Source organism: Choloepus didactylus, chromosome 19, assembly GCF_015220235.1.
Source record: "Choloepus didactylus isolate mChoDid1 chromosome 19, mChoDid1.pri, whole genome shotgun sequence".
In the NCBI taxonomy this organism is placed as follows: domain Eukaryota; kingdom Metazoa; phylum Chordata; class Mammalia; order Pilosa; family Megalonychidae; genus Choloepus; species Choloepus didactylus.
The window spans coordinates 57,873,823-57,889,498 of NC_051325.1; the positions used below are offsets into that span (position 1 = coordinate 57,873,823).

The 15,676-nt window shown below is 39.2% G+C and overlaps 1 pseudogene; it reads left to right on the top strand.

Annotated features, from left to right (window-relative positions):
• The first annotated feature begins 444 nt into the window (after window positions 1-444).
• LOC119515314 lies at window positions 445-14,772 on the top strand (annotated as a pseudogene).
• Window positions 14,773-15,676: the final 904 nt, after the last annotated feature.

Below are 15,676 nucleotides of genomic sequence, written 5' to 3' on the forward strand. Positions count from 1 at the left end.
TCTTGAAACAACACCCTGGTCTGCCTCAGTCTCTTCGCATTGTTTCAGTAAAAATTCCGTAATTTTCTAATTCTACAGATGGATGCATGCACAGAATAGACAAGAATAAAAATGCTATGTAGTTGAGAAGGCAATGGAGGAAAGCACATTGCAGAATTTAATGTCTCTCTCCCCACTATATGTATAAATTGCTTGATGTAAAGTAAGTACTGAAGAAATTATTATCATTGTTGAATGGCCTTAAGCCAGGCAACAGTATGGTCATATTTTCCTGTGTGAATTATAAATAATCCTTTAGTTCTTTAGTGGAGGATGGATTTGAGAGATGTTAGCTTAGAAATGGAGATGGTCTTGTCTGACCCGGGCAGGCTACGGAAAGATGGCACTCACCTGGAGGTTCACCTTTCCTTATTCACCCGTCAGCAGCATTCATGAAGGAACGCTATGACTTTGGATGGTGTTGGACAGATCTTCTTTCCAGATGGTCACATGGAGGGATTGTGAGATAGATTGAATATTCCAGGTTTCTGAAGTGACCTGGATGCCTCTCTGGCCACTTTTTTTTTTTCAATAATGAAGCTAAATTGCCTTAACTCATTTGGGTACTGGTTTGAATTACTTTGACAAAAGGTAAAGGTTCTGCACATGTATTATTGACTTAGCTAAATTTTGAAAACCCTGGGCATTGCATACAGTGGAGTCATACCATATTCAGGAAGGCCTCTAAAATGGTGACCTCCTAAGAGAATTTAAGAGTTATTTTAATTATTGGTTATTCTTTCCTTATGTTATGTCCTAACTGTTGGAGCCTAATATCCTCATAAAATGTGTGTGTCTAGTACAGTTCCTTTAATGGCTCTCTTTCATACTCTTTGTTGATGTACCCAAAGAGAAACAGTGCTAGGGATTGGAATAGTAAAAGCAAGCACTTATTGAGTGCCTACTACATGCCAGATGTTAAGATGAATCATCTCATGTGAGCCATGCAACCACCCAAAGGCATAGGTAAAATTATTAAACCATTTAAAATTGAGGAAATAAGTTTGAGAAGTGTTCAATGACTTTATCGTGTCCACAGAGGAATGGGTAATTGAAATATGATAGGACCCAAATTTAGCTGCTTCCACAGTTCATTCATGCATATAATCTTTTTTTTTCATTTTATTGAGATATATTCACATACCACGCAGTCATACAAAACAAAGTGTACATTCAGTTGTTTACAGAACCATTATATAGTTGTGCATTCATCACCAAAATGAATCCCTGACACCTTCATTACCACACACACACAAATAACAAGAATAATAACTAAAATGAAAAAGAGCAATTAAAGTAAAAAAGAACACTGAGTGTCTTTTTGTTGTTGTTTTGTTTTGTTTTGTTTTTCCTTCCCTCATTTTTCTACTCATCCATCCAAAAACTAGACAAAGGGGAGTGTGGTCCATATTGGCTTTCCCAATTACATTGTCACCCCTCATAAGCTGCATTGTTATACAATCATCTTCAAGATTCATGGGTTCTGGGTTGTAGTTTGATAGTTTCAGGTATTTACTGCTAGCTATTTCAATTCATTAGAACCTATAAAATGTGTTGTCTATATTGTGCATAAGAGTGCCCACCAGAGTGACCTCTTGGCTCCATCTGGAATCCTTCTGCCACTGGAGCTTATTTCATTTCCTTTCACATCCCCCTTTTGGTCAAGAAGATGTTCTCCATCCCATGATGCTGGGTCTAGATTCTTCCCCGGGAGTCATACTCCACGTTGCCAGGGAGATTCACTCCCCTGGGTGTCAGATCCCACATAGGGGGGAGGGCAGTGATTTCACCTGCCAAGTTGGCTTAGCTAGAGAGAGGGCCACATCTGAGCAACAAAGAGGCATTCGGGAGGAGGTTCTTAGGTGCATATAATCTTTATTCTCTGTTTTGAAATAGGCTAGCCTCAAGAAGTCTCAGAATAAATGTGAATGGCAATTCATGGATTCCTCTGTTTTTACAAGATAAATGGAGAATAAGTGTCATGGCTCAATGACACAAACTTCTGTGTAAGGAAGAGCCATCCGAGGGTAGGGGGTCTGATTCAAAGGGTCCATTCTCTAGTTTCCATCTAAAGAGATTCAGATACACTAATTCTCTGGAAGTCCAGAAAATGCATTTAAAACATTCCTTAAGAATTGACAAATTTTTGAGAAACACTACTGCAGGGCCTGGCACAGAGTACAGACACAGAAATATTTACTGAATGAATGAATGAACAAATTATCCAGTCTATAATCCCTAGCAAATCAACCATAGTTTTATAAACACCCAGATCTGAATTCTAATTTGGGCTCATCTGGGACATCTTGCTACATTAGTTTAAAAAAAAAAAAAAAAAAAAGGCAATTTTAGGGATCAGAGAGGGGGTGCTCTCTTTTCAGGGCTTGTCCTTCTCATTATCATTATTTCCACTCAGACATTTCCCCTTGTAGAGGCAATCGCTAGCCCTCCAATAGTGCATCTCTTTATTACTCTTTATTTATTTTATTTCTATATATTTACCATTTTTTTGAACTAAGGTGGTGATTTATATATTTGTCTCTCTCCCCCCTCTAGAAAGAAAGCTTCATGTGATTAGAGCAGATTGATGTTACTTTCCTAATTGCAGATTCTAGATCACTGCCTGGCATCTAATAAGGGTTCTATGAATAACTGGTTAAAGAACGTATCAATGAATTTTAATCAAGTCCTTTGCATTTATTCTACAGGACACTTTTAGGAGAAAAGTTAAAATTTAATTTAGCAATGGATTAGTTGCCATTTGACTATTTTACAAAGCCCAAGTCTTGAGTGGATTTAGTTTGAATTTTTCCTATCGTCTTTCAAATATTTCCCCAAAGAAGACCTTTAGTGGAAACCAAGCCTCCCAGAGAAGATGTCACCATAGTTTTAAAATCAACCACCCTGCAACAAATGCAGCTTCATTAACAGTGGATGTCAGCTGGGGGAGCAGCTGGAGGAAGTAAAGGGTGACGGAATGGGGTTCAATTCAAATACCACCGTTCCAGGTGTAAAATAAGCTGTGTCTTTGTTTACAGGAATCGGAACAACAAGTGTGTGATGAAGGTTTTGGAGAAGACTCCCAGATACGGAGAAACAGGCTATCAAAGTAATGAAGCAGGTGGTAGACTGATTTTGAAAAAATAAGGTAAAACACCATAATACTAAGTAAATTCTTTGCAATCTGTTGAGCAGCTAATCTTGGGAAAAGCAGAAAAAAAAAGGCAGACAACTCCCAAGCATCACAGTATTTGCAACTGAAATTTCTGTCTTATTTATAGCACTTGTATGACTACAGGTGTAGCAAAGATTTGATGCTTCCTTAAAGTGCTCAAATGCACACAACAGCCATTCAACAGCTGCAGATAGAGATGTGTCTCCAATATCAGATAGAAGATACATTGTCACTTCAGAAGTGCAACAGCGACATTTGTACTCTTTGCTCTTTACTTTTCTCCTTCCTTCTTTCTTTCTTTTCTTTTCTTTTTTTCTTTTCCTTTATTTTTTCTTTCTTAAGATGACTAAATTGTTTATATTGGATGCTGAGCAGCCACTGCCTTATCACCATCTTAACACATGCAACAAAATTGCCCCAGTGTCAGCAATGCCAAATTGAAGACATTTGAAGAAGTTGTTATCATCAAAACCAGCAGCAATTATTGCCTTTATTAGGTTGAGTGTAGATTCCCACTTACCTGCCTTATTTCATAACAACTGCATTATTTAGGATAATGAGCAAGGCTTTCATCAGCACTTTTGGAAAGAGAAAGAAACCAAGCATATGCAGATTGGTTTGAAAGTGATGAAGAATGTTCATCCATCTCTTCTCCCCATGTTGACCTCATTTGAGCTGCAATCAGCAGAGTGAAGCAGAAAACCCACTGGACTGTGAAGAAAGGATTTTTTTCTGTTTGGTGAACTTGAGCGAGTTAGTAAATCTCTTGAGCCTCAGTTCCCTGGTTTGTACAATGATGGAGGCTTAGGTTCCTTGTATATAAGAATGTTCTCCTCTGTAAATTGACTTTTTTCTGTTTTTTAATAGACAAGGATAACGGTACTGATAAATAAATTTCATGTGCTGGGTACAATTTTAAACATTTAACATATATCACATTCTTTAATCCTCACAACAAACCTGGTGAGACATATGTTGCTATTACCTTCCTTTTCTAGCCGAGGAAACATGAGAACTAGATTTTAAACCATGAAAGCCTAGAACAAACATCATGTTCTTATCATTTTGCAAAGAGCTGAGTTTCTGTGATCTCAGATTTGGTTACCAGTCTTGAGATTCTCCATTTAACAGCTGTTTAACCCCAAGTAAGTTACTGCTTGTGTCTCAATTTCTTCCTCCATGAAAGGGTGCTTATCAGAGTATTTTCCTCAAGGCTTTTTGGAGGAATTCAAGATACTATTGTTGTATTAGGACAGGCTAATCTCAGTACATTGAGACAACACAGGTTTGTGTCTCAGTGTGCCTCTTGTACAATACAGCTGATAGGACTTCTCCATGTAGCAACTCATGGACTCAGGCTGATGAAGGATTTAACAGCTGAAGAGTCACCTGCCCCTGTAGAGAAAAAGACAACTGAACAGTGGCATATTTTCACTGCCTAACCTCATGTAACCCATGCCATTTAGCCCCTTTATCAGAACTAGTCATGTAAGTATAAGGAGGGACTGGAAAAGATAGGGGACTGTTCTAGTTTGCTAATGCTGGAGAATGCAAAACACCAGAGATGAATAGGCTTTTATAAAACGGGGTTTTATTTTGCTACACAGTTACAGTCTTAAGGCCACAAAACGTCCAAGGTAACACATCAGCAATCGGGTACCTTCACCGGAGGATGGCCAATGGCGTCCGGAAAACCTCTGCTAGCTAGGAAGGCAGCTGGCGTCTGCTCCAAAGCTCTGGCCTCAGAATGGTTTTCTCCCAGGACGTTCCTCTCTAGCAAGCTTGCTCCTCCTCAAAACATCACTCACAGCTGCACTCAGTGAGTTCCCTCTCTCTGAGTCAGCTCATTTATATGCTCTACTGATCAAGGCACACCCCGAATGGGAGGGGCCATGGCTCCATGGGAACATCTCATCAAAATCATCACGCACAGCTGGGTGGGGCATATTCCAAGCAAATCTAACCAGCACCAATGTCTGCCCCACAAAACCACAAAGACAATGGCATTTGGGGGACACAATACATTCAAACCGGCACAGGGACAAATGGAATACCAGATGATCATTGCTCTCTGTGCACAGACATCAGGCCACCCCTATGATTCAGTAAACAGTTCCTATTGTGATTAGCATCATAACCATCAATATCATAATGAAAGCATTAACAGAGTATCATCACCTATGATTGGATATTTCAGAACTGTTGCTGAAATTTTGGGTGCTCAATATGGTGATCTTTTAAGAGGTTTTGAAATGTATGGAGATTAATTGAAATGATAGAGGATAGGGCATTGATGAACCCCAACAATCAAGTTTTAATTCTTCCTAAGTCATGGTACAATTCAGAATAATTGCTTATACAATTACTTCGTTCTAATTTAGTTTTTCTTCCCGGGATGTTTCTATCTGTATTACACTCGTCTGTCCATAAACAGCAAATAGTTGGTTATCTTCAAAGAAACCACTTGCCCATCTCATTGGCTGATTGCATATAAATCATCTACATTCTTTTGTGCCTCATCAGCTCCATTATAAGGTATTGCCCTTTATTATGACAGATTTTATGATATTTTGTGACGACCAGCCATGAAGAAAAAAAGGTTTAATGCACTGACATCTAATTTTATTATCTCTGGTACCTATTCATTTTTTAGCAGCATTTCTTGACTCTGTGCCAATTTAAGCATGAAGCTTTAAAAACTAGTTGATGACAGGGTTGGGAATTAAACCCTTAAATCAGAACAGGATTGGAAAGGCAAAGCACAAAGAGATTTCACTCATTTAACATCCTGCCTAGCATATTAATAGGTGGTGCTCACAAAATAAAACCACATCACACAGCATATTTTCTATCAAACATATATGTCTTATTTCAAGGCTAGATGATGAGTCATCAACACTGGCCCAAGATAACGGAAGGGAACAAACATGTGTTGAGCGCTAACCATATCCAATCACTGTACTGGATGTTTTTTCTAAGTTATCTCACTTAATCTTCAAAAAATACTGTGAAGGAGTTTTAATCATCCACATGTTAAGTTGTGATAAATAAAAATGGAAGAAAAATGAAGTAAATTTAAATTTGCTTCATACACTGACTTCCTTTCTCAAACATCTCATTTCTTGTGCTTGGCATCTGTTTTCCTTCTGGTTAGAATGGCCTTTGCCCAGATGTTGCATGATTGGCTTTTTCTCATCATTAGACTCGATGCTTATTTCTTGAGTTTAGAGGGGGATCTTCCCCATGGAAAGTTGTCCCCCAGCCATTCTCTTTTACATCATCCTGGTTTTGTTGTTGTTAATAACATGCCACAATCAAAATGTACTTTGTTGTTTAAATGCCTATTACTTATTAGGTCTTTCTTTTTCCACTAGGGTGCAAGCTTATGAGGGCAAGGGCCTTTTTGTCTTAGTCACCACCTTATCTCCAGTGCCTAGAATTTCTGGCAAGAAGTAATTGCTCAGTAAGCCTTTTTCAAGTTAATATGTTTTAGCTAGAGATATTGATGCTCCCCAAAGAGAAGTCACTTTCTCAAGATCCCACATCATGAAAATGGAAGAGCTGGATCTGAAACCTGGTCAGTAGCTATAATAGGTGTCATTTTTAGGGTGCTATTACTTTTGTGCCATGCATTTTTCTAAGTGCTTCATACACATTAGCTCAATTAACCCTCACTACAACTCAATGATTTTTCATTCCCATTTTACAGATAAGGGAAATGAGGCACTTAACTTACTCCAAACCTTCCAGTTCCTTATCCAGCACTTTTTCTCTGCCCGGTACTGCCTCCCAAGCTGAAGCTTTTAGAGCACTGTTTAGTCTTTCAGTTGACAACACCTAAGAATGATCCTTCATCCAACTCCGTAACCAGGTAAAGGAGAAGAAGACTGGAATATGTCTTTCAATCATCAACACAGGCTTCATTCACCAACCCCATGAATTGTAGTCTGCTTAGCTATAGGCACTCACTGAATATTTGTTAATGAATGAAAGGGCATATGTTCATAGAGAATGGAACATTTAGTTCAGGATGAGGGAACATGGTTGGCTGATGGCTGATGTGTTAAATACCTTACATTATATAATTTAACTTTCATGAGCTCTCTGACAGCTAAGAAATCATTACCCCTCATTTGTAAGGGTGGAACTAAAAAATACATAAAAAAAAGATGTCGTAATCCTAGTTTATATCCTAATTATTTGTGAGTGTTAATTTTATATCTAGGGTTTTGAAGGCTGGGAAGGAGTCAGAACCACTATCTGTCCAAGTAAGTCCAAGTAATGATTCTGCCACTTAATTTAGTCCTTGAGAGAATTTGCGGGTTTCAGTTTATCATTGAGCTTTCATTTACTCATCTCAAAATGAAAATGCTATTAATGCCTTCCTAAGGGCAAAGATTTAATGAAATTCTTTATGTAAAGTTCTCAACACAGTGCCAACACATGGTTATTAGTAAATATTAACACAGATGATGATGATATAGATGAGGAGCACCAGACAATTTTGATGGAAACTTTGAATTCTCTGGATATTTTTAAAGTGCTTTTTCACTGGGTTTTCTATCCACTAAAGTTTGCATATCTAGCTAAAGTTTGCAAATAAGAACAAGAATAATGTGGAAAGGTATGATTTGCCTTCGTTTTGTTGCCTAGTTCCTGGTCCCGAATGGGTTAGTGCAATATGAAACGAAGACCTTATCCTAGCAATTGTATTCTGGGCATGATGGTTACATAATCACATTGTCCTGTCACCATTGCGTCTTTAATCATTTTAAAGATAGTTCTGACTTGACCATATTCTTGTTAACTACCTTAAGAAAATTAATTAGCTTTGTGGGGCCCCTGATGCCATTAATTCACGGTCCATAAACCCTCAGACCTAATTGAACTTTTTAATATTGTATCTTTACTACATGATATAAGTGTCATTTAAATTATAAAAAGTGCTATAGTTAATGTCTCATTAAATAGCAACGTATTATAGAAGTATGAAAAAATTCCAAAAGTGCAAAATAATAAAAATGCAGATGAAACCAAGGGTCATTTTATATCTATTTTATTATGTTACAAAAATGCCAACAAGTTCAAATATGCAGCAAGAAGTAGTAGAGGGGTCTTATATTTCTAGCCTACATAGAATAAATGTGATACTAGGACAGTATCTTTGTCTAAGAGTTAATCAGTAATTACTTATTAAATGAAATTTCTGAACAAAGAAGTATGGATCTTCAAAACCACCATGAGTTACCACTTCATATCCACTTGGATGGCTGTAACAAAAATAAATAAATAAAATGTGTTGGCAAGGTTTCCAATTTCTCCAGATACACTGCTAGTTAGAATGTAAAATGGTACAGCTTCTTTTGAAAACAGCCTGGTAATTCCTCCATGGTTTAAACAGATATCATATGACCCAAAAATTACATTCTTAGATATATACCCAAGAGCAATAAAAACTATGTCAATTCAAAAACTTCTACACAAGTGTTCATATTATCATTATTCGTGATAGCCGAAGATGGAAATAACCCAAATGTACATCAACTAATGAATGGATGAATAAAATTTTATTTATCCCCACAATGGAATAATAAGGATAATAATAATGGCAATAAAAAGGAATGAAGTACTGAAACGTTTACATTATGGATGGACTTTGTAAATATCACTCTAAGTAAAAGAAGCCACTTCCCAAAGACCACATATTATATGCTACCATTTTTATGAACTGTCTCAAATAGGCAAATCATGAAAGTCAGAAAGTAGTTTAGTAGTTGCCTAAATCTAGGAAAGTAGGATTGGGGAGAATGGAGAGTGACTGTTAATGAGCATGGGGTTTCTTCTTGAGATGACAAAAATGTCTAAAATTAGATTGTGGTTGTTTTGGTTTGAACCTGTTACATACCCCAGAAAAGGTCATGTTCTTTTAATCTATTCATATTGTGACTGAGACCTTTTGGTTAGGTTATTTCAACTGAGATTTGACCCACCTAATTCAAGGTGAGTCTTAAACCTTTATTGGAGTCATTTATGAGAGAACAAAGGACAGAAGAAGCCAAGAGAGCTTAGAGAGAAAAGCCCTGGAGAAGCAACCAAGGCCCCATAGAAGCTGAAGGAGCCACTGAAGCCAGAAGCTGAAAACAATGAAACCCAGGAGCGAAGGACCAGCAGACATGGGCCATGTGCTTTCCCATGTGTCCGAGGTGTCCTGGATGCCAGCAACCTCTCTTCAGGATTGAGGTGTCATCCTGATGATGCCTTAATTGGGACATTTTCACAGTCTAAGAACTGTAAATCATCAGTTAATAAATCCCCATTATAAAAGCCAATCCACCTCTGGTATATTGCATTCCAGCAGTTTTAGCAAACCAAAACATTGGTGATGATTGCATAACTATGTAGATGTACTAAAAATATTGAATTGTAACTTTAAATGGATGAATTTCATGGTGTGTGAATTGTATATCAAAAAAGCTGCATCGGCTTTTAAAAAAGAACCAAATTACACAAAAATAATTTTCTTGAAAGAGGGTTTCAGAGCCAAGTTGAAGAAGCTTCTACTGACCAATAAATGGAATAACTTAAGTATCAGTATGGATAATAAATGCAATAAATTGAAATATATTGCATATGTTAAAATCAATGAATTCATAATGATACTTTAAAATTTTCATTGGTTTTCTCTAGAGAATATTAGGGAACCAAATCCACTATTCTAAAAAATAGGTAAATAAAGGGAAAAATCAAGCATTTACCCCGCCTTTTCTGTACAAACAGCATCTCAGAGTAACCCGATCATTGATAAAGAAAATTTTCTCTCTATTCCAGATAATAAATGAAGAAGGAACTATAGAATCAGAATATTAATATTTTCCAAGCCCTTTACAAAACAGTGGATATAGGCAATGATCATCAATTGCCAGTAATATATTAAAAAGAAGTTGAAGGACTGATTAGTTTCCTCCTGATGGAAAAATACACCTCCACTATATATTTATTGTTGCCCAAAGAGATTGAACCTCTGCACAGAGGGATATATTCAGTGACATCATGGAGAAGCAAACAGCTAAATACAGAATGGGGGGACCCTACTGGGTAAATGACCCAGTGTCAGCAAAAATTTAATTGCAGGAGGAATAAAAGGAAGGAAAATTCTTGATTTCAAGAGAATTAAGAAACCTATCAAAAGTCAATGTGTGGGCCTTGTTTGGATTTTGATTAGAATAAAACCAACTAACAAGTATCTATCTATCTATCTATCTATCTATCTATCTATCTATCTATCTATCTATCTATAGTTGACTATCAGAGAAACTTCAATACTGACTGGATATCTAATGATATTTAGGAATTGCTGTTAAAATTTTGGTGTGATAATGGTTTTATGGTTATGTTTTAATGAGTCCTCATCTTTCTCAATAAAAAGTCAAAAATAACATGCATTGTATCTTGGGATCATGGCCTTGCTCCTGCTGTGCAAGGGAGGGCTTCGGGCCCCTTCATTCACATGTGTGCCCGTGGGGTGTGAACTGCTCCTGGGCCCGCTTTAGGTCATGGCGGGAGCAGAAGTGGGAGTCATGGGCGGGACGGGAGTACCTACGGGGTCACCAGGGAGGTGGACGAGAATGAGAACATCACCGTGGCAAAGGGCACTTGGCTTTCAGAAAATACGATTGACCCAATGAAGGAGCACTCTCCCTCTGGTTGGAAGTCTCAGTGATATTCTAGTGAAATGAAAACTTTTCTTGATCCTGTTTATTTTGCCTTCTTCTAAACTTACATTGTATTTTGAGTCATAAACTCAAAACTCAAAACTCATTCTCTATTTTATTCTTGGTAGTCACTTTCTACAATTTAAAAAATAGTTATAACTATTTTAGCATCTTTACTATATAGTATGCTGCTTGTGCTGGTTTGAATCTGTTATGTAACCCAGAAAACACCATGTTCTTTTCTTCTTGTGGGTACAGACCTATTGTGGGTGGGACTTTTTGATTAGGTGGTTTCCATGGAGAAATGACCCTGCCCATTCAAGGTGGGTCTGAATCCTCTTGCTGGAGTCTTCTATGAGAAGATAAAAGGCAGAGACATTTTGGAGAGAGCTGAGAGAAGCTAAGAGAGAGATGCCCAGAGATGTTATGGAGAAAGTCATTTTGAAACCAGAACTGTGCCAGTTTGCATGTATTGTGTCCCCCAAATGCCATTATCTTTGTGGTCTTGTGGGACAGACGTTTTGGTGCTGGTTAGATTTGCTTGGAATGTGCCCCACCCAGCTGTGGGTGGTGACTTTGGTGGGATACTCCCATGGAGGTGTGACCCCACCCATTCAGGGTGGGCCTTGATCAGTGGAGCCATATAAAACATGCTGACTCAAAGAGACTGGAAAGAGTGCAGCTGTGAGTGACGTTTTGAAGAAGAGCAAGCTTGCTAGAGAGGAATGTCCTGGGAGAAAGCCATTTTGAAACCAGAACTTTGGAGCAGACGCCAGCCACGTGCCTTCCCAGCTAACAGAGGTTTTCTGGACGCCATTTGCCATCCTCCAGTGAAGGTACCTGATTACTGATGTGTTACCTTGGACACTTTATGGCCTTAAGACTGTAACTGTATAGCCAAATAAACCCCCTTTTTATAAAAGCCAGTCCATCTCTGGTGTTTTGCATTCTGCAGCATTAGCAAACTAGAACGGATTTTGGTACCAGAGAAGTGGGGTGCTTTTTGCTGCTGAGTTTGCAAATACGAAACATGTTGGAACGGCTTTTTAAATGGATAATGGGGAGTTTCTGGAAGAGTTGTGAGGAGCTTGATAGAAAAGGCCAAAACTGCTTTAAAGAGACTGTTTGTGGAAATACGGACTCTAAAGATACTTCTGATGAGGCCTTGAACAGAGATGATGAATGTGTTGTTGCAAACTGGAAGGAAGGCGATCCTTGTTTTAAAGTGGCAGAGAATTTGGCAAAATTGAGTCCTGGTGTCAGATGGAAGGAAGAATTTAAAAGTGACAACCTGGAATACTTAGCTGAGGAGATCTCCAGACTACATGTGGAGGATATACCCTGGCTTCTCCTTGCAGCTTATAGTAAAATGAGAGCAGAAAGAGATAAACTTAGAACTGAACTGTTGGGTTCAAAGAAACCAGAAGCTGATGGCTTGGAAAATTATGGGCTTCCAGGGGGTGGAATCCCAGAAGCTACAGCCCAACGTGAGGATGTAACCAAACATGGAACCCAGCCACCATTTCAGTACAAGCCAAGATTGGAGATGGAATTATCCAGAAAGGATTTGTGGAAACTCCTGTTGTCTGATGGCTTTGACCCCTGCATACTTCATGCGAAGCCAACAGAATTTTTGCAAGATCTTTACAGACAGAGCCACTGCCAGTTGGGACTGGAGGAGAGAGACAAGGAACAAACTGAAGGAAAAGTTTCTTCAAACACAGAGCCATGGAGGTTGAGGTCTGGAGTCAAGAGGTCTCAGGCTGGGAGAGCAGAGCAGCCCACACACATGGAAAGGGTGAGTTTGCCCCAGAGGTCGAGGGTGGGCATTCCACCTCGATGCTCTGGAAGAGTTTTGCCACCTCAGGTCCCAAAGAGGTTGGAGCACATTTCCAGGGAATTGGGGAGAGCCTGGCTGCCACCACACTGTTCTGAAGGGGTTGAGCGTGTGCCCCGGAGATGGAAGGGAATCCGGGAGCTGCCCCAATGTTTGAGGAGGGTGGGGCTGAGAAGGTGGTCTCCCCAATGTGTGGAAATGTTGGAGCACTCACCTAAGCGTTTGGAGAGGAAAGAGCTGCCAGAAAGGCCCTTAAGAAGGGTTAGACTCCCGCTCTCTCAAGCCCCAAGGATGCAATGTCGTTCTGTAAATGACTCTCAGACTTTGAAATCTAATGGAGTTTGTCCTGCAGGTTTTAGGAACTGTTTTGGTCCTGTTAACCCTGTTTTCCTTACTGTTTCTCCTTATGGCAATGGGAATGTTTATCCTATGAATGTCCCTCCTTTGTATATTGGAAGCATATAACTTGTTCTAAGTCCACAGATCCAAAGCTAAAGGAGAATTGTGCCTTAGGACCCACCACGCCTGTAATTGATTTTGATGGGATCTTGTACTTAACTTTTGTTACTGAAATGATTTAAGTTTTTGTGATATTGTGATGAAATGAATGTATTTTGTATTTGGAAAGATAATGTCATTTTGGGGTCCGGGGGGTGGAATGTGCTGGTTTGCATGTATTGTGTCCCCCAAATGCCATTATCTTTGTGGTCTTGTGGGACAGACGTTTTGGTGCTGGTTAGATTTGCTTGGAATGTGCCCCACCCAGCTGTGGGTGGTGACTTTGGTGGGATACTCCCATGGAGGTGTGACCCCACCCATTCAGGGTGGGCCTTGATCAGTGGAGCCATATAAAACATGCTGACTCAAAGAGACTGGATAGAGTGCAGCTGTGAGTGACGTTTTGAAGAAGAGCAAGCTTGCTAGAGAGGAATGTCCTGGGAGAAAGCCATTTTGAAACCAGAACTTTGGAGCAGACGCCAGCCACGTGCCTTCCCAGCTAACAGAGGTTTTCTGGACACCATTTGCCATCCTCCAGTGAAGGTACCTGATTACTGATGTGTTACCTTGGACACTTTATGGCCTTAAGACTGTAACTGTATAGCCAAATAAACCCCCTTTTTATAAAAGCCAGTCCATCTCTGGTGTTTTGCATTCTGCAGCATTAGCAAACTAGAACAAGAACCCAGGAGAAGGACCAGCAGACATCGCCATGAGTCTTGCCATGGGATAGAGGAACCCTGGATGCCATCGGCCTTTCCTCAAAGAAGCTGTATGACACTTTACCAAACATATCTTACAAAATCTTCTAAATGGAGAGACCAGGTGTTTCAAATCAAATCACCAGTTTCCAAAGAAGAATTGAAAAGAAGGGTAGCTAAGGAGCTGGCTTTGGAGCAGGCCAAGAAAGAAGCTGAAAATAAAAAATGACTGGGCTGAGAGAGGGCTACTGCCAATGAGTAGTTAACAAGAGCTACTCTTCGAGAAAGAATATCAAGTGAGGAGGAATGCTCCAAGGCAAAGCACCTGGCTAAGCAGCTGGAAAAGAAAGACAGAGTGATAAAGAAGCGGCACATGTCTACAAAGAACAGCTGGCTAGACTGGAGGAAAGGGTTAGTAAGGGACATTGAAATGGAAGCTGGGGGAAGTTGGAAGACCTGTTCAAGGTCACAGAAGAGAACCAGAAATCAGATCTTTCAATGTAGTCCTGTCACCATCCAGACATTAAGGTTCCAATGCTTAAATAACTGAAAGTACTACTCAAGAAGAGCTCAGAATTCTACAAAGTCACCACTGAGCAATATCAGAAAATTTCTGAAGAGGTGGAAGCAAAGTTTAAGCAGTATGAGTTTCATCCAGTCTGTGCCAATCTGCAGGCCAAAATCCTTCAGTGTTACCACCAGAAAACCCAGCAGACCCTGAGCTGCTCTGCTCTGGCCAGTCAGTACATGCAGTGTGTCAACCATGCTAAAAGAGCATGCTTGAGAAAGGAGGAGAAAATGAGCTTTTAAAGCAAGCAAGACTCCATCAACATTGATTCTAGAGGTGGATCTTTTTTTCTTTTCCCCTAGTAAGAAAGTATCATATTTAAAGAGAAGAACATTGAAGAGAAGCACCAAGGAGCAGATTCAACAGAAGCGTGTCACAGTTTGATCAGCAACTATTTGAAAAGCTGAGGCCTAGAGCAGGGATCAGTCATCAAAGGACACTCTTCATATTAGTATAACCCATTTATGATAATTAAAAGAGAAGCTCAGACCTCTCCACCTTTTTGTACTTTCCATTCAACTGCTTCTGACCATAAATCTTTCTCTATAACCAAGCTTCATCCTTGGTGAACCTCCACTCTAACAAAGATGGGAGGAGCCTAAGTTAATTAGAGGAGAGGGCATAAAATGTCGATCTTGGCGCATAATGCTGGGTGGAACCACATAGGCTGTGGCACGTGGGTTTTCTCTCTTTTTCTGATCACCTTGATTATGTACGAGCTATTTTGTTTTAACTTTTGGTAATCAACAAGCAAGAAGACAAAAAGGAGAGAAAATGTCCCTCTTTTACTGGAATAATGCTTATGATTACAGGTGAAATAAGGCATTTTTTAATCAACATAAAAGCAACCTTGCCTTACACAACCTCTTCTCTGTTGTGCATATTGACATCTATACTTAACTCAATATCATTAATAAATATGTTTTCTGACCAAAAAATACATGCCTTTAAAATAGTCATCGTCATTAGGCAAGAGTGCATACAAGCAAAAAGACACATATTAAATACATTAGAAAAATTACATGTTGGAGAACAGGTAGAAAATTGGAGTGATGTATGTAAATAAAAGGGAATAAATAAAATAAGAAAGGGGCTTCAAAGGGACAAATGATATTCATGTGACATGAAGTGAGAAATGCGATTATT